The sequence below is a fragment of the Oncorhynchus nerka genome, linkage group LG28 (genome assembly GCF_034236695.1).
Source record: "Oncorhynchus nerka isolate Pitt River linkage group LG28, Oner_Uvic_2.0, whole genome shotgun sequence".
Lineage (NCBI taxonomy): Eukaryota > Metazoa > Chordata > Actinopteri > Salmoniformes > Salmonidae > Oncorhynchus > Oncorhynchus nerka.
In genome coordinates this window covers 67,383,436-67,408,062 of record NC_088423.1, presented here as the reverse complement: position 1 = coordinate 67,408,062, position 24,627 = coordinate 67,383,436, and the positions used below count along the sequence as shown (strand labels likewise).

Below are 24,627 nucleotides of genomic sequence, written 5' to 3'. Positions count from 1 at the left end.
CAATTACAGCTTGCAGATTGAGCTGAAAGGGTCAGATATAGAAATAATGCACAATGTCTCCATGGCAATCCATGTTCTTTAAACCACCCAGACAGAGTTCTAAACACCCTGGCAAACAGGCAGAAACACAGGCTGCCAGGAGACGCTGTGGGAGGGCCCCTTTAACTCACATTAGAACAAACACAATCATTTGTTCCACTGGGTTTTGTTTTCCCCCCCCTCCATATTTGACGGGGGACTGTTTGATCCTCTGAGGAGACGAGGGGTGGAGGTACAGGTACAGTAGAGGCCCAGAGAGGGAGACACTGGGTGCCTGGCGGGTAGATAGCACTGTTCAGAGGTTGTTGTACTGGAGGGAGAGAGGCAGAGGGACAGTGAGCAGGCTTGGACCAGTCAATCTGGTCTCTTGGACCCTGATTGAACAGAATCACGTGAGGCCATTGTCTAGTCCTGTCCAATGCAACACCACTGTCATATCTATTGGTTAAAGGCAAAGTAAAGAGGCTACTGTTATCCTGTTATTCTCAGCGCTTAAGCCAAAGCTCAGCTCTAAAATTAGATGTAAGATCTAAACACAGACTTAGTGTATGGACGACTCGCTGATGGGAACTTGGCTCTGGAGAAGGGGAGATGGGACAGAATGTTTTTAATGTTCTATCTACAAAACACCCAGCCAACTCTTCAGCATCCAGACAGACACTACAAATCTGACCATTTCAGAGTAGCACTGGCTATCTATCATCACAGCCAGTCCCCTCTCCTCCGCAGTCACTGTGTTGCTGTGGTGGGTGAGCTTGGTTCTGACAGTGTGTGTGGGAGTGGTGGGACAAACACTGGTCTGCCTGGCTGTCAGCAGCTCTGAGCCATACCCTTGAGCAGAGCATGAGAATCAACACTGACCTCTGAGCAGCACATTCTTTTCAAGCCAGCAGCATAACATCTCTTCATTAAAAAATGGATACATCCTGTTCTCCGCTTACACACAAACTGCATTCAAAGCAATGTTCTCTTTTGACATATTGAAGATAGAAATATTTTCCTTCCCATCTCATCTCCCCACCACTTCATACCTCACGGGAGAGCGCCCTGTAGTCGGCACACAAACTATTTTCGATGTAGTTGGCGCTATTTGTCCTTTTCATTCTCACACCTAGATGCAAATTTCCAAAGCCCAGTGCGCCGCTTGCCCAACCTGCCATCAAAAAACATTTCCGTGGCAGAGTCGGACGTGGCTCCCTGTACCTTCTTATTACTACGGCTACCTCCAACACCTCCCGAGGAGTGGGGCTTCGCCTCTGAACCTGTGCCATCTGCAAAGACAAACACACAATACAATGTTTCTGCCATCAAGCCACACCCAAAGGTCAGTGTCTCAGCCCGTTTGTCAAAGGGGTTATATTTGATTGGAGCTAGTGACCGCACATTTCCGAAATCCGCATTTATAGTTGTGTCCTGTGAGTGGACAGACAGAAAGACGGCTGGATGATACCTACCGCCTAGCTACGGTGAATATCGCCGATATGTGATGCCTCCAAAATCGGCATTACGGTCTGGCTAATGGAAAACGCTGCTGTGTATCGTTCAACTAACCTGCATTTGGCGATACTTGGTTCTCGATTCGGGAAATATAGTATCTTATAAACGCTTGTGTCCAGTTGCATGTGGTTCTACCAAAAAGATCAATCGGAAAGTTGTGCTGCCGAGTAGGTTCCTCGCCATCTTAACTGCCGCACATCTAGCATTTCCCAGCAGGAACTAGGCAGGAACTAGGGTTGTCCGTGTGGCTCGGCCAAGTGTAGAAGATGACAGCACGTCACACAGTGCGACCAAAACAAAGATCTACATATGCAAGAGGCATTTCTCACTCAATACAAAACATGGATTTCATATCTTTCAGAATTGTCTCTGGTTTTTGTAACCACCTGCACATTTATAAGATACACTTTTCCCTGATTTCGAGAACAAACAAAGTGTCAGCAATTGCAGGTTAGTTGAGAAATCTATGGAGGCGTTTTCCATCAGCCAGACCGTAACGCCGATTGGAGTTGTCACGTATTGGCGATACCCACCATAGCTACCAACATCGCTCCCTCTGCAGTGGGATGAGAGAGCTCGTTGACACTTCCTTTCAGGGTGTTTGAACATGAACCTCAGCCGATCCGCAGCTGCGCTGATTAATGGCACAATGACAACACACGCTTGGATATCATCTTAAAGAATGGTTCCTCTTCGGTGCTTCGGGCAAAGGCATAATTTTAGCCCCTACCAATCCTGCTCTTCACATTGTGCAACAAGCCTACTAATGTACAAACCTTCAAACTTCTGCTCAGATAAGCTACAGAATCACGAGACATGGGACTATGTCACAGAACAATGTAACCACAACAATACAGGTCTGCAACCTAAGTGGTTAACGGGGCACACTAGTCTAGTCAGAAGGGAGAGAAAAACAATACATTTGGCACGCCAACACCGTAAAGGTTCAATCCTTTGGACGGTCCACAACCTCCTATATCATCTCATCATTCAACGTGCTTACAAGAAAACCTAATCACAACAAAGTTCCCGCTTTCTTCTGCCTCGAGTTCACATTCCTCAGCGAAAGATATGAGTGAAATGCCAATTTGCAGGGTAATGATGCAGAGTTTCTCTCCTCCCTGGCCACAGAGTCATGCCTGTTTGGAGCACACAGACTCTTTCAATAGAGCATTAGCATGTGGCCTGCCAGGGGGAGAGGTAGGCGGGTGGGAGCAGGGTCTTGAGGAACAAAGCCCCTATAGTTGTCTCAAGCCTGGCTATGAGAGTTATGTAATATGACTGGCAGGGCCCACTTTCCTGTTCAGAGTGCTGCAGACTAATCCTATTGAAGAACAGGCCTACTTTGGAAAAGGGGAGGAGGGAGAGGGAGAGAGTGAAAAAACAAGCTGGTAATGAGCAGAGGCAAAAAGGTGCAGGGAGAGCATTCACAGGAGAGACACCCTTTCATCTGCACTACCGTCCAACACAGCACAACTCCCAACCAGCAGATAACGCTGAGAGTAATATCAGCACTGCCGAGGGCTGGGAGCAGGCTACACACAGAGAGCGAGAGACAGAGAGCGAGAGACAGAGAGCGAGAGACAGAGAGCGAGAAACAGAGAGCGAGAAACAGAGAGCGAGCAAGAGAGATAGAAAGGAAGAGTGGAGAGAGCATGAGACAGGGAGTGGCAAAGAGCGAAAGAGAGGAGAGAGGCAACAGAGCATGAAACACAGGGAGAGAGACGTACACCGTAACCTACGTCTGTTTCTGCTAACCATTGGCAAAGTGGAGGATGTAGAGCAGTTAAAAATAAAATCTGATTCTGATTTACTCTACTGGTGCCTGGAAACCATGTGACTGGCATCACATGAGGAGAGGTGGGGGTGGGGGGGCCGTACTGCAGCATAATGGGCTTTTTTGATCAGTTTCCACTGACAGTAAGCAGATCCGGTATGATTTCAGGAGGTAAACACCACCAGCATCCGTTGCACAGAGCATCTGGCTAAAGAGAAGGCTACAGAAGGAAGAGTGGAGCAAAATGAGAGTAGGGAGGGAAGATCGATTGTTCAGCGCCCATGCTGAAAGTCTCTGTGTGTGCCGTGGGGAAAAGGCGGCCGTCACTTCAGAGGCGTGGGCTGCCACTACTTACTGATCGAGCAGCACGGTCACATGAGTCGCATGCGGGAGAGGGACACTTCATTAGTGACACTGAGCTCTACGGGAGCGGTGACCTACTTTCCAAACCAAGTTGCTCGCCACACAAACAACCATGCACCCACACAAGCCCACACCAGCTAAAACACAGAACCCCTTTAACAAAGGGACAGGAAGGCAGGGCCTGGGCATGCACTAAGTCCTGCTCTTAAAACACACATTCCAGTTGAAAGTGCAGGGCTTTAAAGCTGCCAGCTGGTACTAGCACTGCTCCTGTCTGGCCCTCTCCCACTCTCTCTCTCATAGCTAGAGAGACTGGCTCAACCCATGGCTTGAAAGTCTATAGCCATACACACAGACCGGTAGGCAGTTCCACAGCAAACCCTCTCTATGGTGTCATATGAGTGTCATTTATTTAGCATCCGAGACAGTTTGGAGAAATCTGAGGAGTCAAAACAACAAGCTTACTGGAGTACAGCCTTAGAAAACAACCCCCTTTCTGTAAACAACGTTTCAAAACATTATACAGCGTGTTCAAACCTTCAGTACGTCGTGACAAACACAGGGACCAAGAAACAGAGATGGCTCCAGAGACAAAGTGGAGAGAATGTAAAATACATACCGATTCCATGGCTGTCTGCGGATGGGTGACGTTAAAATCCTGCTTTAAAAAGGGCTGCAGTAGGGAGGTCCAAAGAATCCTACAAAACAAAAGAAAACCGAAGGATTAGTTACGGAGCTGTTAGTTGGCGTTTAACATTCCTAATGAGATCTGGTGTAGGGAGTCATCTTCCCCACTCAGGTTGTCCTATTGCCCCAACACAGTATCTTAATGCAACCTTTCAAAGGTCAAAGCCCCACACCATGCCAGTCTCTCCTACCCCTGTACCCCCAGCCACAGCCCCTCACAACCCCCCAGCCACAGCCCCTCACAACCACCCCCTCCCCCAGCCACAGCCCCTCACAACCACCCCCTCCCCCATCCACAGCCCCTCACAACCCCCCCCTCCCCCAGCCACAGCCCCCAGCCACACCACCCCCCAGACACAGCCCCTCACAGCCCCCCCCAGCCACAGCCCCTCACAGCCCCCCAGCCACAGCCCCCCCCAGCCACAGCCCCTCACAACCCCCCCCAGCCCCTCACAACCACCCCCCACAGCCAACCACAACCCTAGCTTTGTCCCAACTGAGGGCAGGGGTTTATCAGGATTTGAAAGATAGAGGGGCTTTTAAAGGCCTTCAGTTGTGCCACATCGGTTACATTCCTGTGTCGCTGTCACCTAGCCCCTCGCTCACATTTGTTCCATGGCAGTTGTTCAAATATAATTGAGAGTCCACTAGCACAAATGGTGATAACAAGTTGACTCAAGAGGACCACACACCCCAGTAGTTAGGCTCAGTGGTATTGTGGAAAAGTATATATATATATATAGTGCCTTGCGAAAGTATTCGGCCCCCTTGAACTTTGCGACCTTTTGCCACATTTCAGGCTTCAAACATAAAGATATAAAACTGTATTTTTTTGTGAAGAATCAACAACAAGTGGGACACAATCATGAAGTGGAACGACATTTATTGGATATTTCAAACTTTTTTAACAAATCAAAAACTGAAAAATTGGACGTGCAAAATTATTCAGCCCCTTTACTTTCAGTGCAGCAAACTCTCTCCAGAAGTTCAGTGAGGATCTCTGAATGATCCAATGTTGACCTAAATGACTAATGATGATAAATACAATCCACCAAGAGAATAACATGATTTCAGTCTTAGAGGGAGTTTGAAGCCTGAACGGTTTACTTCAAATGAGAAATGTCTTACCTGGCTTCAAAGTAGCCTTGCCAAAATCCAACCATCGAAACATGAAGGCAATTATTTTCTAAAGACTTCCTGCTGTCATTAACCAGCATTTCTCTGCTGTTCTATTGGTTTTCATATCAACTTTCTTTCATTGTTGAGAAACCAAAGGACCAATCCAGGTCATATTAACAACCCATCCTAGATGTTGTTATTAGAGTTCACCTCTAAGTTTCTAACTGAAATTTTCATCTGTCACTTTGTCATTATCTCACATTTTCAGCTCGGCTGGCATTAGGTGCTCTGTTTAGAACAGCGTTTTCAGCTCGGCTGGCATTAGGTGCTCCGTTTAGAACAGTGTTTTCAGCTCGGCTGGCATTAGGTGCTCTATTTAGAACAGTGTTTCCCCAAGAATGGCATTTTCGCAAATGTTTGAAAATGATGTTTTATTAGCGGCTTCATTACAGGAGTTGCATGTTCAATAATATAGCCTTTTGACTAAGATGATAGGCTTCTACTGTTGCATGTTTTCATTAAACTCTTAACGAAAAATGTCAGTTCCTTGTATGCAAGCATAACAATGTCTGTAGGACACGTCATTTTACTGTTTGGGAAAAATGTAACTGTTTGTTGACCGGTTAATGAGGGTTGGTTAGTCGGCAGCAACATTCACCGAACTGTGCATCACTCGCCAAGAGATAGCAATAGTCATAGGTTAAGAAAATATATGTTACATCTGCAAACTATTTTATGTCTGTCAATCTAAGCAGCTAGAAATGGGACAGCAAGAATCTCAAGTTAACATACCGACTGAAGTGGATGACACTAGAGCCCAGGCCAGGCCAAGGGCTGGAGGTGCCAGGACAAAACAGGAAGTGAGGCCAGATTAAGGGGCCAGGACTCACTGGGATGGACGGGTGGGGGATGGTGACGTGTCTGTTAAAATCAGAACTCTGTTGGTTCTCACAGCAGGAATCCAGGGATTGGACTAATCCAGAATGGAGAGCAGAGCACTCCCTCTTAAATGGGGCTTGAATACAGGCTTGTAATCTTACTAAGAAAATCCCCCGACCGCACAGTGACAAAGTACACTCACTTTAAGCCGGGCCATGCTAAAACACACAAGACATCACTCATGGGTAACACAGATCAGTCTCTGGCAGGGTAAGCTCTTGGTTGGGTAGACTATGGACATCTGAGGATATCATGCCAGGGTTCAATTCAACATGAATGTGAACTGTCGTATTTAGAATCCTTACGGAGCTTTAAATTCTGATTGAAATAAACAAAATAAAAACCTAAAAGTGATAACGCCAAACTCACTGATCTCCCTTTTGTGCACCTACCATCAAATGAGCGAGACGTTTCCTTTCAGTCACTGATAAGAGCCCCTACTACTAGCAAACACACTGCACATTAAAAACGCCATTAATCTGTCTGTGGAGGATCTCTCTCCCTCTAGGGTTGACCGGAGGTTTTCCACCACTCGTAGGGTGCACACTATGTTGACCTTAAAAGGGAAACTTTGAGCCTGAGAAGCCAAGCTCTAGCGCTTTGCCGCAGCTCTTAGGGAGCTGGTTATATTCCTCTTGAAAGAGGATGCTTCCACAATTATTCATACATTGGGAGGGATTACCAAAGACAGGACTTCAGTTTCACCACAGGCCATGGGCCAGGCTCTGCTGACCTCATGCCAACAAAGGTGAGACTGTTAAAGCTACCAGTCATTGAAAGGCACCCAAGCCCACACTTCTGAAACATCTCAAGCAGGATGACTCGGCCAAAAACACATGGCTCCTACCTTGTGGTAATGTGGTGGCCCCCTCATGCCCTCAGGGCATGCACAAGACTCAACGAGAAGAGACAGCTATGTCTGTAGGCAGGGGAGAGAAGACCAGGTATTTTAAGAACGCCATAACAAGTTCATCCTGTGTCAGTATGTCAGTATTTGAGGCTTCCTGTAAGTGTGTTTGCCCTGGCCATAGCGAGGCAGAAGCACACAAATGCTCTTGTGCAAATATCCATAGCCCCGCCTGCCAGGGGCAGCTGGGCAGGATGTGACATAAGTTTGGAGCCTTGGACACGGCAGAGACAGCCAACTGGTTTTTAAAATTTTAAAAATGTACACCAATGAGGTAATTTACTACCTGCTGACATTGAGCTGGAATAGAAGTCACCCGTTCACACACATAGGCAGGACAGGGAGCTGCCAGTCAGTCCAATGTGTCCAGGAATTGTACATTTATGACTGGGGAAGTAGTAAAGTCTAACAGGACCAAACTGGACCTTTAATCCCTGCCACATGGGGGGACAGACTGCGGGGAGCACCAACACGCCACCAAAGGTTTGGCCATTCACAGTCAAACCCAGAAATCTTAGTTACTTAGACTTAAATGAAGGTTTGCTAGGCATGTGGGGAGCCTGGGCCATTTCTGATCCATTTGAAGAGCCTCTTTGCAGGAGGTAGTGAGGCTTGAGTGAGGCCTGTCTGCAGAGAGAGGAAGGGAAACGCTGAAGTTTGTGTCTGCTCCTCATTTTCTTTCCCTTTTGGTTCTCTGCAGCAGCTCTGGGCCCCTCCAGGGTCTCCCACCAAAGAGGTTGCTGCAGCTCTGGGCCCCTCCAGGGTCTCCCACCAAAGAGGGTGCTGCAGCTCTGGGCCCCTCCAGGGTCTCCCACCAAAGAGGGTGCTGCAGCTCTGGGCCCCTCCAGGGTCTCCCACCAAAGAGTGTGTGTGTTTGTCCTACAGTGGCCCCCCCAGGCGCAATGTCTCCAGTTACTACTCCAATGTTTGTCTGTGTGTTAACAGACATGTTTAGCAGAGTTTCTCTGGTGAATGAGACCGGTTCCCCAAAACCAGCCGTGTTTACACGACTTGTGTTGAGCCACACTGGGGGGCCACACTGCTCATTTGTAACGGCTGCATCTATCCTGGCTAATTAGGTTTGACTCAGCACGATGGGAGATTGAGAAGGCAGGCGACACATGAGTAAAAACTGCTGATTGAGGCACAAAACCTGGCACAAAAGCTTCACAAAAATCCAGAGATACTAATCAGCACGGCTTTTAGGTGAGCCGTACCAGAAAGACCAGGCTTAAAGAGCACAGTCAGCACACAGACCGACATGGGCCAACTAGCCTGTAGCTTCACATCCAAACACACTGCAGGACACAGGCCTACAAGTACTAGCTAGCTAGCTCTCTTTCTGGCTAACATTCCTGTTGTTCTTATATAGGGGTTATGTTTTATGATATGGCCAAGTTGATGAGAAGAAATACGAGTAAAACAGGATATAGGAGTTGACCTAAACATGCAAAAAGTCAGAGGTGAGAGTTCAAGCCTCCCCATCCTGACAGTAAGCAGGGGCAGCTCAGGACAAAGGAAGTGTTCTTTTCACATGTTTGGCTATTTGAAGTGAATATACTAACACCGTCTTTTAAAACAAATCCCTACTAGATGTGTGGTATTTCAACATCACCAGGGGAAAACCAAACACTGGACTTTGTTCATGAGGAGTGGTGTGCACACGTGCATGAGAAGGCAAGTCATACTTCTGACAAGTTTGAGAAACTGGCCCGTGTTGATTTCAACTACAGTCTCTGTAGACTCGAGTCCAGCTTTGAAGCCCAACGGCCAGGGTTTGAGATCCAAGAATCTCCTTGGAGTTGGGAGAGCAGTCACGGCCAATCCTAGGGCCTAGCCTCAACAACAGACAATGGCTGCCAGAGCTGCTCTGCTACAAACATACCACACTGTCCAGATAACTGCCTGAAGGAACACACACACAACAACTGCTAACACTCAGACCCACGATCTCACACACAAAACAATTCCACATGCCATAGAGCCGTAGCTATTTAATGAGTATATTTCCAGAGATTAGTCCACAACATGTTGCAATGGTGATAGGGCTGAAAACACCGACTGTGTCTGCAGGAGAGAGGGGGGGGATACTGGACGCAATAGTGTATACACATGCTATTCTGAAGCCCAAAGCAAAGACTGGAAAATGTGGAAGAGAAAGCCAAGCTACTGAGAGACACAGAGCGAAGGGAGGAGAGTGAGAGGTCAGCCCCATTTGAGCTTTAGTAATATGGCTGGGGGGAGGGTAAAGTGAGTGGAGCTCTCAAAACAACTGGCTGGACTGTGTTGCTTCAGCCCGGGCTGCCACTGCGTGTCTGCAGCATGGCCCGTGGCTTGTGTGAACATGCAGGCCTATGTGGGGCACCAGTGCATTGTGGGATTATGGAGGAGACGGGTGGTCTAATGGTCGCCCGGGGGCATGCACAGCCATCCTTTATCGTGCCTCTTTTCTGCCCCCCCCCCCCCCCCCCATTCTGCTCCCCAGAGCATCGGATTACAGGAAGCACCACCATTTTCACAATCTGGTCAGCTCCATTTATCTGGGAAATCTGGACAATGAGGCAGACCCCCTCCCCCTTCTCTCAATGTGTCCCTGGGATACAGAGCACCTCTCCAGTCCTCTCTGGCTGCCCTATCAGAGAACACATCTGACGGAGCTGACAGCAGCCTGGGACTGGGACACTAGCTCCGACCTTTATGTCTGAATACTGAACATGCATCACAGAGCAGACACGGACACAGGGGGACAGGGAGAGTCTGCACTGTTCACCTACAGAGCAGCATGCACACAGACAGCATTTCCCTCGGCTCCATTTTTTGTAGGCAGGGCACCAAGCTTCTCGGGGTAGCATTGTTATTCAGCACTTGTTTGTAGAGTGCATTTCTTCAAATCTGTCCCAATATACAAATATTACTAAATAGAATACAGGAATAATAGACCTACTGTTGTGAATTGTTCTTGAAAGCAATATGTTAACCAAGTTACCCAAATAGCTGGAGTGTTGGGTACCAGGGAAGAATATTACATATTTCCAGTAGTCTCTAAACAGCAGGAGAGCTGTAAACCCAAACATAAGCTGAAAACAATGAGACTAAATGGCAATTCAGGTTTCAGTGATTTAGATCAGTTGTGTTTATTCCGTCAACGATTCACTAGACCAAAAACACAACTAGCTCTGTTTCTCAAACGTCAAATTTCAAAGTGTAAGGTTAAGGTTAGGCATTAACTCCGAATGGTTAAGGGTTAAGGTTTGGAATAGACTTTAAACAAAAATCTCAATAACTTTCTATTGCTGGATTCGAATTTGCTAACTTTGGATTCAGAGGCAGATGCTTAAATCCATCCGCCATACCAGTCCACAACGACCTAGCAAAACCTACTTGAAGGTAACAGCGCTCACGGCTGCCCCTAGTGGCCGGTTTACTTGTAATCTCCCGACGTCCTCAGACATGGATGGACGTCAAATACTGACTTGTATCACATGTGACCTGGCTGCAAAAACAAGTAGGAGTTCAAAGCAATTCAAAACATGATAAATAAGAAGTATAGCACGAGTGTGTGTGTGTGAGAAGAGTCAATTGTGTGTTGGCAGACTGCTATTCTAGAGGCCTTCATTTTAAAATATATATTTTGCACACAGCGCCGTTTTTTGGCTTCTATTTATTTTTTTATCCGGTGGGACCGTGGCATGGAACCAGTTGACTTTAGGCTCGCACCGAATGAGAATCTAGCATTTGGGCCCACGTCTGACGGACAACTTTTTTTTCCACAGGATTATTCAGAAAGTATTTCACACCTCGCCTTTTTCCACATTTTGTTGTGTTACAGCCGGAATTTAAAATGTATATCGTTTGGCACTGGCCTACACACAATACCCCATAACGTCAAAGTGGAATTGTTTGCAACATTTTTTACAAATTCATTTAAAATGAAAAGCTGAAATGTCTTAATAGGTATTCAACCCCTTTGTTATGGGAAGTCTAAAGTTCAGGAGTAAAACATATCTTAACATATCACATAAGTTGCGTGAAATAATAGTGTTTAACATGATTCTTGAATGACTACCTCATCTCTGTACCCCACACATACAGATAATTGTAAGGTCCCTCAGGCGAGAAGTGAATGTGAAACACAAATTCAACCAAATCAAAAATCCAAATTTAATTTGACACATTCATATGTTTAGCAGATGTTGTTGCGGGTGTAGCGAAATGCTTGTGTTACTAGCTCCTACAGTGTAGTAAAATCTAACAAATAATATTAATCAACACAATCTAAAGTAAAGGAATTAAGAATATATAAATATTTGGGCGAGCAATGTCAGAGGGGCTTAGACTAAAATACAGTAGAATAGGACAGAATACAGTATTAAAATAGGATATAATGCAAAATATGTAAATATTAAAGTGACTATTGTTCCAATTATTAAAATAGCTAGTGATTTCAAGTCTATGTATAGGGCAGCAGCCTCGAATGTGCTAGTGATGGCTATTTAACAGTCTGATGGCCTTGAGATTGAAAAACAGCTTCAGTCTCTCGGTCCCAGCTTTGAAGCATAAAGACAATGGGAAGTTTTTCAATGCATTGCAAAGAAGGGCACCTATTGGTAGATGGGTAAAATTAATAAAAGCAGACATTGAATATCCCTTTGAGCATGGTGAAGTTATTAATTACACTTTGAATGGTGTATCAATACACTCAGTCACTACAAAGATACAGGCATCCTTCCTAAATCAGTTGCCGTAAAGGAAGGAAACCGCTCAGGGATTTCACCATGAGGCCAATGGTGACTCGAAAACAGTTCGATTTTAATGGCTGTGATAGGAGAAAACTGAGGATGGACCATGAACATTGTAGTTACTCCACAATATTAACCTAAATGACAGAGTTTGCAATAAGACACTAATGTAGAACTGCAAAAAATGTGGCAAAGAAATTAACGTTATGCCCTGAAAACAAAGCATTGTTTGGGGCAAATCCAGCACACCACTTAGTACCACTCTTCATATTTTCAAGCATGGTGGTGACTGCATCATGTCATGAGTATGCTGGTCATCGGCAAGGGAGTTTAAGATATAAAATAATAAATTATGGAATAGAGCTATGCACAGACAAAATCGGAGAAAACCTAGTTCAGTCTGGTTTCCAACAGACACGGGGATCCTTTCAGCAGGACAATAACCTAAAACACAAGGCCAAATATACACTGGAGTTACTTACCAAGACAACATTGAATGTTCCTGTGTGGCCTAACTACAGTTTTGACTAATATCTATTGCAAGAATTGAAAATGGCTGTCTAGCAATGAACAACCAACATGAATGTTGATTATAATAATGTGGAAATATTCTACAGTCCAGGTGTGCAAAGCTCTTAGAGACTTAGAAAAACTCACAGCTGTAAGTCACTGCTAGAAGTGATAATAGGTATTGACTAAAGGTGTGAATACTTAGGTAAATGTGATATCTGTATTTAATTTAAAATAAATTGAGCAAAAAATAATAATCTAAAAGCATGTTCACTTTGTCATTATTTGAACAAACAAAAATATTTAACTAGGCAAGTCAGTTACCCTCTCTAGCGTAGGGGGCAGCATTCGGAATTTTGGATGAAAAGCATGCCCAAATTAAACGGCCTGCTACTTGGGCCCAGAAGATATGATATGCATATAACTGGTAGATTTGGATAGAAAACACTAACGTTTCCAAAACTGTTAAAATGGTGTCTGTGTATAACAGAACTGATTTAGCAGGCGAAAACCTGAGAAAAATCCATTCAGGAAGTAGTTTTCTATTCAATGCCATTACAGTATCCATTGACTTAGGACTCCATTTGCAGTTCCTATGCATTCCTAGATGTCAACAGTCTTTAGAAATCGTTTCAGGCTTGTATTCTTATTAATGAGGGAGTAAGACCAGTCTGAACGAGTGGACCCTAATGTGACGCAGAGTTTTTTCAGGCGCATGTGCATTTCTTGTTTACCTTTTATATTGACGACGTTATTGTCCGGTTGAAATATTATAGATCATTTAGGCTAAAAAACAACCTGAGGATTGAATATAAACATCGTTTGACATGTTTCTATGAACTTTACGGATACAATTTGGATTTTTGTCTGATTGTTTTGACTGCGTTTTGAGCCTGTGGATTACTGAAGAAAACGCGCTAACAAAACGGAGGATTTTGGATATAAAAAGACTTCATCAAACAAAAGGAACATTTATTGAGTAAATTAATGTCTGCTGATTCCACCATATGAAGATCATCAAAAGGTAAGGGATTAATTTTATCTCTATTTCTGAGTTTTGTAACTCTTCTGCTTGGCTGGTTACTGTTTGTAATAATTTGTCAACTGGGCTATGTTCTGGGTTAGGTATGCTTTCGCCGAAAAGCATTTTATAAATATGACACTGTGGTTGGTTTAACAAGAAGTTAATCTTTAAACATATGTAAAATATGTTTTGTTTTCTGAATTTTTATAATGAGCATTTCTGTAATTGAATTTGCTCTGCAACCTCACTGGATGTTGGCCAGATGGGACGCTAGCGTCCCACATACCCTAGAGAGGATAAGAAAGAAATTCTTATTTACAATGACGGCCTGCCCCGGACAAACCCAGACAACGCTGGGCCAATTGTACGCCACCCTATGGGACTCCCAATCATGGCAGGATGTGATTCAGCCTGGATTCGAACCAGGGTCTGTAGTGACGCCTCTTGCACTGAGATGCAGTACCTTAGACCGCTGCGCCACATGGAAGCCCATCATGGGATAGTGTGTCTTTTTTTAATCCATTCTGAATTCAGTCTGTAAAAATTTTGGGAATAAGTCAAGGGGTGTGAATAGTTTCTTCAGGTGCTGTACATGCAAAAATTGGTGCCCACGTGGCTCGCAAATTACACTTAGAGGTGCTAAGTACTCTCGGCCAGCATGCTATTGGTGTGTCTGAGCCCTTACAGAACGCAGGGTGATAAGCAGGGTGCAAACCTTATAAACTCAAAATACACACAAAATGTCTAAAGTGCCTAATGTAGTAACAAAGCATCTTCACCAAAATAACTGGTAAAACATGTAGCCTAAACTAATATTGCTAAATACTGTAAAAATTAACGTGAACACATTTGCAAACGCATAGCCTCCATCTACCGTCTTTGACGAGACACAGGCACTTACTATTGAGACAGGGGTCACGTTAGAGTTCAGAAATCAGCATTTTCAAAAAGCAGACCGTCAAAAAAGTGTTTTAAACCATTTCCACTTGCGTTTTATATTGAAAGTCAGTGTTTTTTTTGCTGACCAGGGGCGTGCAACTATAGTTTTCTACAGAAAATACACTAGTGCAGCACATTCAGAAAACAGCTTCATTTTCATCAGATGCCAACAGAAGTGCAACGGTATTTGGCCAGCAGCCACACAAGTTAATGAGCATACAATGAAAAATCAAGGTCTTTTCTGCAAAAACTACACATGGTCATCATATTTGTAAATGTTTATCATAGAAAAAAATGCAGCCAGCTATATTTGTTAATGTTTCGTTTGAAGTTCATCTTGCATTTTACCAGAGAAAAGTAGGTTTCACTGAGAAAAGTACAGGAGAAAAAGTAGCTACACATCAGTCAGAGTGCTGTCTGCTGATAGAATGCCCCTTCATGAATTCTCAGAGTGGAGAAGTGCAACTGAAGCACAAAACTTGTCTGATACCGAGCAGATATTACAATAAGAAGCATTTTAGATCTGCGTTTAGAAAACATGTTATTTTCCACCTTATCCAATATCTCACCCTGTCCGCCTCTCAAAGTCCCCACAATAACTTAAGGCTCTGAACAACAGCAGCAGCTCAATATGACAGACACCAGAGTCCAGCGGCAGCCTGATATATTTCAAGCAGCCGCAGCACGCTTATTTTAATATCTTACTGAGGCAAATTAGATTCAGCCATCCTATCAGTCCTCTACATTAGAGAGGAACCTGACACTGCCACCTGAGGGGGGGATGTGTGCTGCATGTGAGAGAGGCCTGCACACTGCCCTTCTTCAAAAACATCTACATTATTGATCAGGCTGGCTTCTGCAGGGACCACGCTAAACCTCCTCAACTCCAGCGCAGGCAGGCGAGGCTGCAGAGAAGCAGTCAGCCAGGCAAGCAGTCAGGGGGACTGAGAACAGAGCCAGGCAGGCAGCACCACAGGCCCTTTCACACTGCGAGAACACAACACCACAGGCACAAACCCATCTTGCTGTTTGCACTGATGTGCACATCCATGTACATGTTTTGTATTCTAAAGATTGCAGTGAAATGGGAAATTACCTCAAATTTACTGATTATTCTTGAACAATAACATATGGCCTATCAGCCTATGATAGGTTCTTAGCAGAATAGAAAATGTTCAACAAGGTACTTAGGCTACACAATGAAATAGGGCTAGGTTTTAGTCCTGAACATGATAACAGAGCTTGACTACTGCAACAACAACAAAAAAGCTATTAGCATATGGAAAAGATAAGCTTGAGCCTTCAACTAGGCCCCCATAACAGGCATTCCCGCCAAATAACCATTGCACTTCGACCACAGTTCAAGCAGCATATGGACCTCAGTGATTTCTAAACTGGAATCCAATTCAACACGATTTTGAGCCTCCCCAAAACAAGCGATTCCATTCAAATGCAAATATCCATCTGAAGAGATGTGCATTTTTACCCCAGGTCCACATAGAGAAGGCCTCTAACATGGCCAGGGTAGGTTAAGGATAGAGGGTCCATCTGAAGGGATGTGCATTTTTACCCCAGGTCCACATAGAGAAGGCCTCTAACATGGCCAGGGTAGGTTAAGGATAGAGGGTCCATCTGAAGGGATGTGCATTTTTACCCCAGGTCCACATAGAGAAGGCCTCTAACATGGCCAGGGTAGGTTAAGGATAGAGGGTCCATCTGAAGGGATGTGCATTTTTACCCCAGGTCCACATAGAGAAGGCCTCTAACATGGCCAGGGTAGGTTAAGGATAGAGGGTCCATCTGAAGGGATGTGCATTTTTACCCCAGGTCCACATAGAGAAGGCCTCTAACATGGCCAGGGTAGGTTAAGGATAGAGGGTCCATCTGAAGGGATGTGCATTTTTACCCCAGGTCCACATAGAGAAGGCCTCTAACATGGCCAGGGTAGGTTAAGGATAGAGGGTCCATCTGTTCAGTACTATAGAAAGAATTGTAGTCCTACGACTCATGGTAAGGAAGATAGCTAGGTGGGACAACCACATCCCTTCTGCATTGTAACTAAGTCGCACTGTATTTAGTTAAGAACAAGTCAGTTAAGAACAAATTGTTATTTATAATGACGGCCTACCGGGGAACAGTGCCTTGTTCAGGGGCAGAATGGCAGATTTTTTACTTTGTCAACTCGGAGATTCGATCCAGCAACCTTTCAGTTACTGGCCCAACGCTCTAACTACTAGGCTCCCTGCCAGCCCAAGAGCATCTGCTAAATGATTAGAATATAAACGTAAACAGGATGAGGAACAATTATGAAAGGAAGATAGGCAGAGTGATGCAACCAGAGAGTGAGGGGAAGATAATGGTGGAATATTTTTTTAAAGGATGAAATTGCTTAATTTCATCAAATGAAGGAAGAAAGCGAGGGAGGAGAGGGGGTTGAATTGAGAATCAGCACCACTCCTGACACAGTTACCAGTGCTTGTTTGTTCAGCACAGCCACCATCCACACTGGCCTCACACACTCCATGGCAAAACACCCAACATTCTGCTGTTGTCAAGGTAACCGTTTCTCCATAAGGCGAAACCCACATTCCAAGGAATTCAAACACTCACTGGCCCGAATCTAAAACGTGTGCTTAAACGTATGTGCTTTCTCCTGGAGAGTTTCTGCTTCCTCTTTAAAGAAATAAGAAAACCCTTTTCAGAATTCAAGAGGAAACGTGAGTATGATAAATGGAGTGAGTTTTGTGGACAAGGAGGTCGATAGGAAATCAAACCTCACCCCGGGGGGGGGGGGACAGACACATCCCTGGTCTCCTGTTGATACTGTGTTCTGAAATAACAGACAATAACACTGCCATTTCAAAATGGCCCCGATTTAAACCATAAAGACTTTCTAAATGTCAGGCAGGCAGCAGACATGCACACACATCTTCACTACCATGGCTGGGTGCTTGTTTGTGAATGACTAGCTCACAGACACAATGAGAGGGGTTGATGTGCACCCCCTCGGCTGTCTACCACATACACATGCCCTAGTGCAACAGCAGAGGTGGATTGGGGGTCAGTCAGAGAACACACATTATCCCTCCCCATCTTCAGCTCACGAACCATCGCATTTTTGAAAAAACAAAAAGCAAGGCTTCAGAAATTTCACACAAAAGAATCTAAACCAACAATAGTCTTTCCTAATCTAAAACACAGCAGCGCATTTCACATTACCAAATCCAACCCCATCTCATTCTACAGCCCATCATCGCCATCACCATGGTGATGTGTACATTGATATTACATCTACCCTCCTCTGCAGAAGCAAATCAGAGGCTGAATGCCAGGTTGTTAGAATGCCTGTGCAGATTTAGCCATGACATTTAAGACAAATTATTTTCAGATTTGACTGTATTATTCATTGGAGCGTAGCAGTGGAAAGGAAGTTAAACTACAAAGCGTACTTCTCCCATAAAATAATATTCCATGTCTTGACAGGATGTGTGGGGTAGCTCTTTACATTAACAATTAAGGGGTTTTAATCCATTTGAACCCCAGGGAAGACAGTGAGAGGTCTATCAGAACAATTAACACTACTATTATTACCAATATTTCATCATTTGACATTGATATGCCCAGAGGAAACCAATAGGTAGAACACACCTGGCGAGAGAGGCTACATGTGTGAGAAAGCATTTTACAATGTGCATTGTCCTCCACCCATCTCCAGCCCTCATGTTGGAGCTGTGATGGCTGCACTGAAATAGTGAAGTAAACATCTGACCGAGTCACAGCAGAAATGAAGGTGGGAAGGGAACAGCGGTGTGTTTCTGTGGAGCAGCTCACTGCATACGCAGCCTCACGCACTTAAGATTCTGAGACGAACAGGGCTGCAGGAGCCTTGGCTGGTGCACTGACACAGTCTTTCAATGCAGAGAGAGAGATAGAGAAAGAGTGGCGAGTAAAAATGGAATAGAACACGGAGGAGATTTACGAGAGGACGAGCCCTGAAGGATAAAGACGTCAGCATGCTTCAAGTCGGCTGGAGCATAGCCGAACTGTGCTTGCATTCTCCCTTAAAAAGACCTTCAATTGAAAAACAAGAAAAAAAGCATCAATAGTCCCGTTTGTCCAGATTGAGACGCCGTAGCCAGTATAATTCTGACTATTTTGAGGAATTAATCTAACATAACTCGGTCATTAATTGAAGTTTTTGCCAAGGAGATCTTAGTCGCGCAACTTTTCATCTGACTAGGATGTTTGGTGCAGTATTTCTCAACATTTGCACGAGGACGAGTTGTCTCTCGTTGAATGACAACACGCACTTCGTTAAAGACTCCCTACAGACTTTGGTTTCCCTCGAGAGAAGAATGTGTGCACAAACATCCGAAAACCTTATCGAAGTCCAAAACAAACAAAAACATAAGAATGTCATCGTAATATACAGTTGAAGTCAGAAGTTTACATACACTTAGGTTGGAGTCATTAAAACTAGTTTTTCAACCACTCCATTAATTTCTTGTTAATAAACTATAGTTTTGGCAAGTCTGGTTCATCCTTGGGAGCAATTTCCAAATGCCTGAAGGTACCACGTTCATCTGTACAAACAATAGTATGCAAGTATAAACACCATGGGACCAGGCAGCCATCATACCGCTCAGAAAGGAGATACGCTCTGTCTCCTAGAGATGAACATACCTTGGTGCGAAAAGTGCAAATCAATCCCAGAACAACAGCAAAGGACCTTGTGAAGATGCTGGAGGAAACAGGTACAAAAGTATCTATATCCACAGTAAAACGAGTCCTATATCGACATAACTTGAAAGGCCGCTCAGCAAGGAAGAAGCCACTACTCCAAAACCGCCATAAAAAGCCAGACTACGGTTTGCAACTGCACATGGGGACAAAGATTGTACTTTTTGGAGAAATGTCGTCTGGTCTGATGAAACAAAAATATAACTGTTTGGCCATAATGTCCATCTTTATGTTTGGAGGAAAAAGGGGGAGGCTTGCAAGCCGAAGAACACCATCCCAAGCGTGAAGCATGGGGATGGCAGCATCATGTTGTGGGGGTGTTTTGCCGCAGGAGGGACTGGTTCACACAAAATAGATGCATCATAAGGGTGGAACAATTTATGGATATATTGAAGCAACATCTCAAGACATCAGTCAGGAAGTTAAAGCTTGGTCGCAAATGGGTCTTCCAAATGGACAATGACCCCAAGCATACTTCCTAAGTTGTGGCAAAATGGCTTAAGGACAACAAAATCAAGGTATTGGAGTGGCCATCAAAGCCCTGACCTCAATCCTATAGAAGATGTGTGGGCAGAACTGAAAAAGCATGTGCGAGCAAGGAGGCCTACAAACCTGACTCAGTTACACCAGCTCTGTCAGGAGGAATGGGCCAAAAAGCCTGTCCGAAGCTTTTGACCAAAGTTAAATAATTTAAAGGCAATGCTACCAAATACTAATTGAGTGTATGTAAACTTCTGACCCACTGGGAATGTGATGAACATTCTGACATTTCACATTCTTAAAATAAAGTGGTGATCCTAAATGACCTGAAACAGGGAATTTTTACTAAGATTAAAATGTCATGAATTTTGAAAAACTGAGTTTAAAATGTATTTGGCTAAGGTGTACGTAAACTTCCGACTTCAACTGTATGCAAACTCTTCTGAACTGTATCGGCTGGGAAGCATGCGGGCGCCTTAAGAGTGACATTAAGATGAGAAAGGAAAGTGACGTGAGGGAAACTGTGACAAGCTTCTCAGAAACCCATAAGATGGCCTCAGTATGATAGGTTATAATAGCAGCAATCAAAGACTCCCCTCACCCAAGTATACATGAACTGAGGTGGCCAATTACCCTAAAAAGACACCAAAGTATTTTTTTAAAGAAAAAAAGATTAGTCCTCCAATTCAAAGATTTCATTTTCTCACTGATGTAAGATCTGCTGCTAGAGAGCCGACCTGACCGCTTCAAGGACCATTTTGTTTGCCATTTCCTGTTCCCATGGCAGCAAAAGCAGAGGGGTTTCGATGATGGTCGAGTGAATCTGAAGATGGGAGGGAGGTGCAGGCAGCAGCACATGGCACATTATCCCCATACAGCCACCCTAAATAAATCCTGCATGAGGACTGCCCATAGTCATCCACCCACTCACCAGCTCTCTCTCAGCCAGGCAGCCAGACACAACCAATTCATCTAATCTGCTGCGACACCAGCCTACTTACAGGACATGGACATAAGTCATTGGTTTCTGCACCACAGGTATTATGGTTGTTTAAGCACAGTCAACACTTCTCCCTCATCAAGGCAGTATGGGTCGTGTGCTAATGTGCTCTGAAGGGGATTTCCATTCCCATAGCTTTGAGAGGCACGCCGTCTCTGGCCGGGGTCTCACTGTAATGGGAGCTGACCACCATGGCTATTGGCTAGCTGTGGGTGTCAGGTGTTTGTGTGGGGGCGGAGGAGGCATTTCAGAGGATCTCAGTCCTCTGTTGGGCCTCTGTGTCACTTCCAATCCTCTCCCATCAGCCAGGAGCCAAACTACTAGCCACCAACCCCCCCACCCTCCCCTCTAACAGACGCGGTCCCTGTGATTTCTCCTCATCGGAAACCTGTCTGCCCAGGAGAAGTGGATATGCATGAATAAAGGCTGGGCAGAAATTACTGCCAAATCCAGAGGGGATGGGGAACATTTGTGTGGCATTATGCGTGTACATGCTTGTGTGTATGTGCAAGTCTGTGTGTGTGGTCACTACTGAAGGGTCTATTCAGTTCTGCTTCCCAAGTACCACCTGGAAGATGAAGCATTGAAAACATCAGATTGCAGCTACAGCCAACCACACAGCTGGGCTGTGTTCCTGTATGCAACCAGCCTTAACAGGCTTCTAACAGGCAGAGGCCACGCTTAAGGCCGTGGTGGTCAGTCTCACTTCCCCACTTGAGCACTGGTGGTGCTGGGCATGGGGCCTGGGGCCTGGTTGTGGGACAGATGCATCAACTTCCTGTTCTCACAGGCATGGCTGTCATGCAGCACTGTCCAAACACCACAGCTAGGCTTGATAGGCTGTCAGTAGAGAACGCAATAACCCTTCTTAACAACCCTCTCCAATATCATCCTGTGCTCATACCGCCTCACTCTCTTAAATGCACACACACATTCAGATTAATACACGTTCACGCTTGAATCGTATGTCAACATACTGTTCCTTTTTTATTCGAGGGAAATAAATTGTGACATCCCGAAAAGACAGGAGAACAACATGTCAACTGCCGAAAAGAAGAAAAAAAAACACTTTAGCCAAAATAAAAATATTCTATGTTGCAGTGGTCTTTTTAAGTGGTAAGAATCAGTATTACACGGCGGTGTCAAATGAAAAGCGAAGAGCTCACAGCAGGTAGCAGGTGGAGGCCTGAAGAGTAATAGGCCATTTCTTCACAATCTAAGTCCATATGTCATCAGCAGCACCATGGCCCCTTCTTCTAACCTTCCACTGCCAGGAAACACACACACACACACACACACACACACACACACTACATGGCTGCAGCATCCCAACGAGCTGGCTAAAGAAATGCTTAAAAGTGCACCCTACAGAGGCTTTGATCACCCAGATGAAGAGACTGATGTCTCCACCTCACATTCGAGGTGACGCATACCTGGCATTCTCTCACTGAAGGAGAAGTGAACTTTCACAGCCTTTCACTCATTATAGAGCATTTACATGGTGCAGAGGCACTGTAGGAAACCTATGACTTGGCAAACCAAGCATCGCAGAAACAGTGGGGAGGGAAAATGCTAGTACCGCATAGCCCCTCCCCCAAACACACTAGTGTGTGTGTGTGTCACAGTGATTTACTCAATGAAGGAAACGAGGCAAACAGTTAGCTCCAACGCCCTTCACTTCCGGTGAACAGCGCTTCCTGAAGAACTTAAGCTATGCATAGGTAGAGTGCCCTTCCAACTGTGTGAGGGAGTATAGCAGCACCTTAAGCAGAGACACTAACTAGCTAGACCATCCTGAGCAGAAAATGTGTTTGTAGTGATGTGACTCCAAGTATCGATTTGTGAAGTTGAAAAAGCGGGGTGGTTTTTGCGCTAGGTAGCTTTAGTCGGCTGTACCTGCATTAAAAGTGCAGTATTTCACCCTATAGCCTATTCTCAATCTTTTAAAAAAAATAGCCAACATGTCTTCAGCACTTATTTCCATGACTGATCAAAACTCATTTTCTCATTCTCTCTCGTGTCTATGCAGCAGACATACACTACCGGTCAAAAGTTGTAGAACACCTACTCATTCAAGGGTTTGTCTTTATTTTTAAATGTTTTACATTGTAAAATAATAATGAAGACATCAAAACTATGAAATAACATATAGTAACCAAAAAAGTGTGAAACAAATTAAATGTATTTTATATTTGAGATTCTTCAAAGTAGCCACCCTTAGCCTTGATGACAGCTTTGCACACTCTTGGCATTCTCTCAAGCAGCTTCATGAGGTAGTCACCTGAAATGCATTTCAATTAACAAGTGTACCTTCTTAAAAAGTTCATTTGTGGAATTTCTTTCCTTCTTAATGCATTTGAGACAATCAGTTGTGTTGTGACAAGGTAGGGGGATAAACAGAAGATAGTCCTATTTGGTAGTTCATTAGAGTTTACCAGCCTCAGAAATTGCAGCCCAAATAAATGCTTCAGAGTTCAAGTAACAGACAACAACATCAACTGTTCAGAGGAGACTGCGTGAAAATCAGGCCTTCGTGGTCGAATTGCTACAAAGAAACCACTAAAGGACATCAATAAGAAGAGACTTTCTTGGGACAAGAAACATGAAAAATGGACATTAGACCAGTGGAAATGTGTCCTTTGGGCGATTTTTGGTTCCAACCGCTGTGTCTTTGTGAGACGCGGTGTTGGTGAACGGACAATCTCCGCATGTGTATTTCCCACCGCAAATCATGGAGGAGGAGGTGTTATTGTGTGGGGGTGCTTTGCTGGTGACCCTGTTTGTAATTTATTTAGAATTCAAGGCACACTTAACCAGCATGGCTACCACAGCATTCTGATGCAATAAGCCACCACATCTGGTTTTGGCTTTGTGGGACTATCATTTGTTTTCAACAGGACAATGACCCAACACACCTCCAGGCTGTGTAAGGGCTATTTAACCAAGAAGGAGAGTGATGGAGTGCTGCATCAGATGACCTGGCCTCCACAACCCTCCAACCAATTTGAGATAGTTTGGGCTGAATCTGACAACAGAGTGAAGGAAAAGAAGTATTCAAGTGCTCAGCATATGTGGGAACTCCTTCAAGACTGTTAGAAAAGCATTCCAGGTTAAGCTGGTTGAGAGAATGCCAAGAGTGTGCAAATCTGACATCAAGGCAAAGGGTGGCTATATGAAGAATCTCTAATATATTTTGATTTGTTTAACACTTTTTGGGTTACTACATGATTCCATAGTTTTGATGTCTTCACTATTAGTCCACAATGTAGAAAACAGTAAAAAGAAAAACCCTTGAAATGAGGTGTTCAAATCGCAAGAATCAAAATACATATAGAATCATGAGAATTGCAATATCTTATTGTGAGGTCCCGGGCAATTCCCGGCCCTCGTTGTTTGTATGTGTGGTTCGGGAGGGTGTATGTTTAGCTAGCATGACTGTGCATGACATGGCCACACCTGTCTGTCCTGGGCCTAGCCAGGAATGCAGATAAGCATGACTGACTGACAGTAGAGAGAGGGGGAGCAGCAGGCCTCGACCCTGTGAAGTTCTCAGTGGGTGGCTGGTCTGCGCTCTTACTGCACTTTCAAGTGCTCCAAAAAATAACCCTGTTACGCACAATTGAATAATGAATTATGTGAAACATTCATAATAGAATAGCCTTAAATGGGGCGGCAGGGTAGCCTAGTGGTTAGAGCGTTGGACTAGTAACCGGAAGGTTGCGAGTTCAAACCCCTGAGCTGACAAGGTACAAATCTGTCGTTCTGCCCCTGAACAGGCAGTTAACCCACTGTTCCCAGGCCGTCATTGAAAATAAGAATGTGTTCTTAACTGACTTGCCTGGTTAAATAAAGGTAAAATTAAAATAA

The 24,627-nt window shown here is 44.6% G+C and overlaps 1 protein-coding gene across 3 annotated transcripts in view; it reads right to left on the bottom strand.

Annotated features, from left to right (window-relative positions):
- LOC115113595 (ankyrin repeat domain-containing protein 11-like) overlaps nucleotides 1-24,627 on the bottom strand; it is a 142,279-nt gene that overhangs the window by 107,514 nt on the left and 10,138 nt on the right. For all 3 annotated transcript variants that reach the window (XM_065013028.1, XM_065013030.1, XM_065013029.1), the window contains exon 2: nucleotides 4,296-4,374. The gene's annotated coding sequence lies outside the window, so the exon portion shown is untranslated. The remainder of the gene's footprint in view (nucleotides 1-4,295; nucleotides 4,375-24,627) is intronic.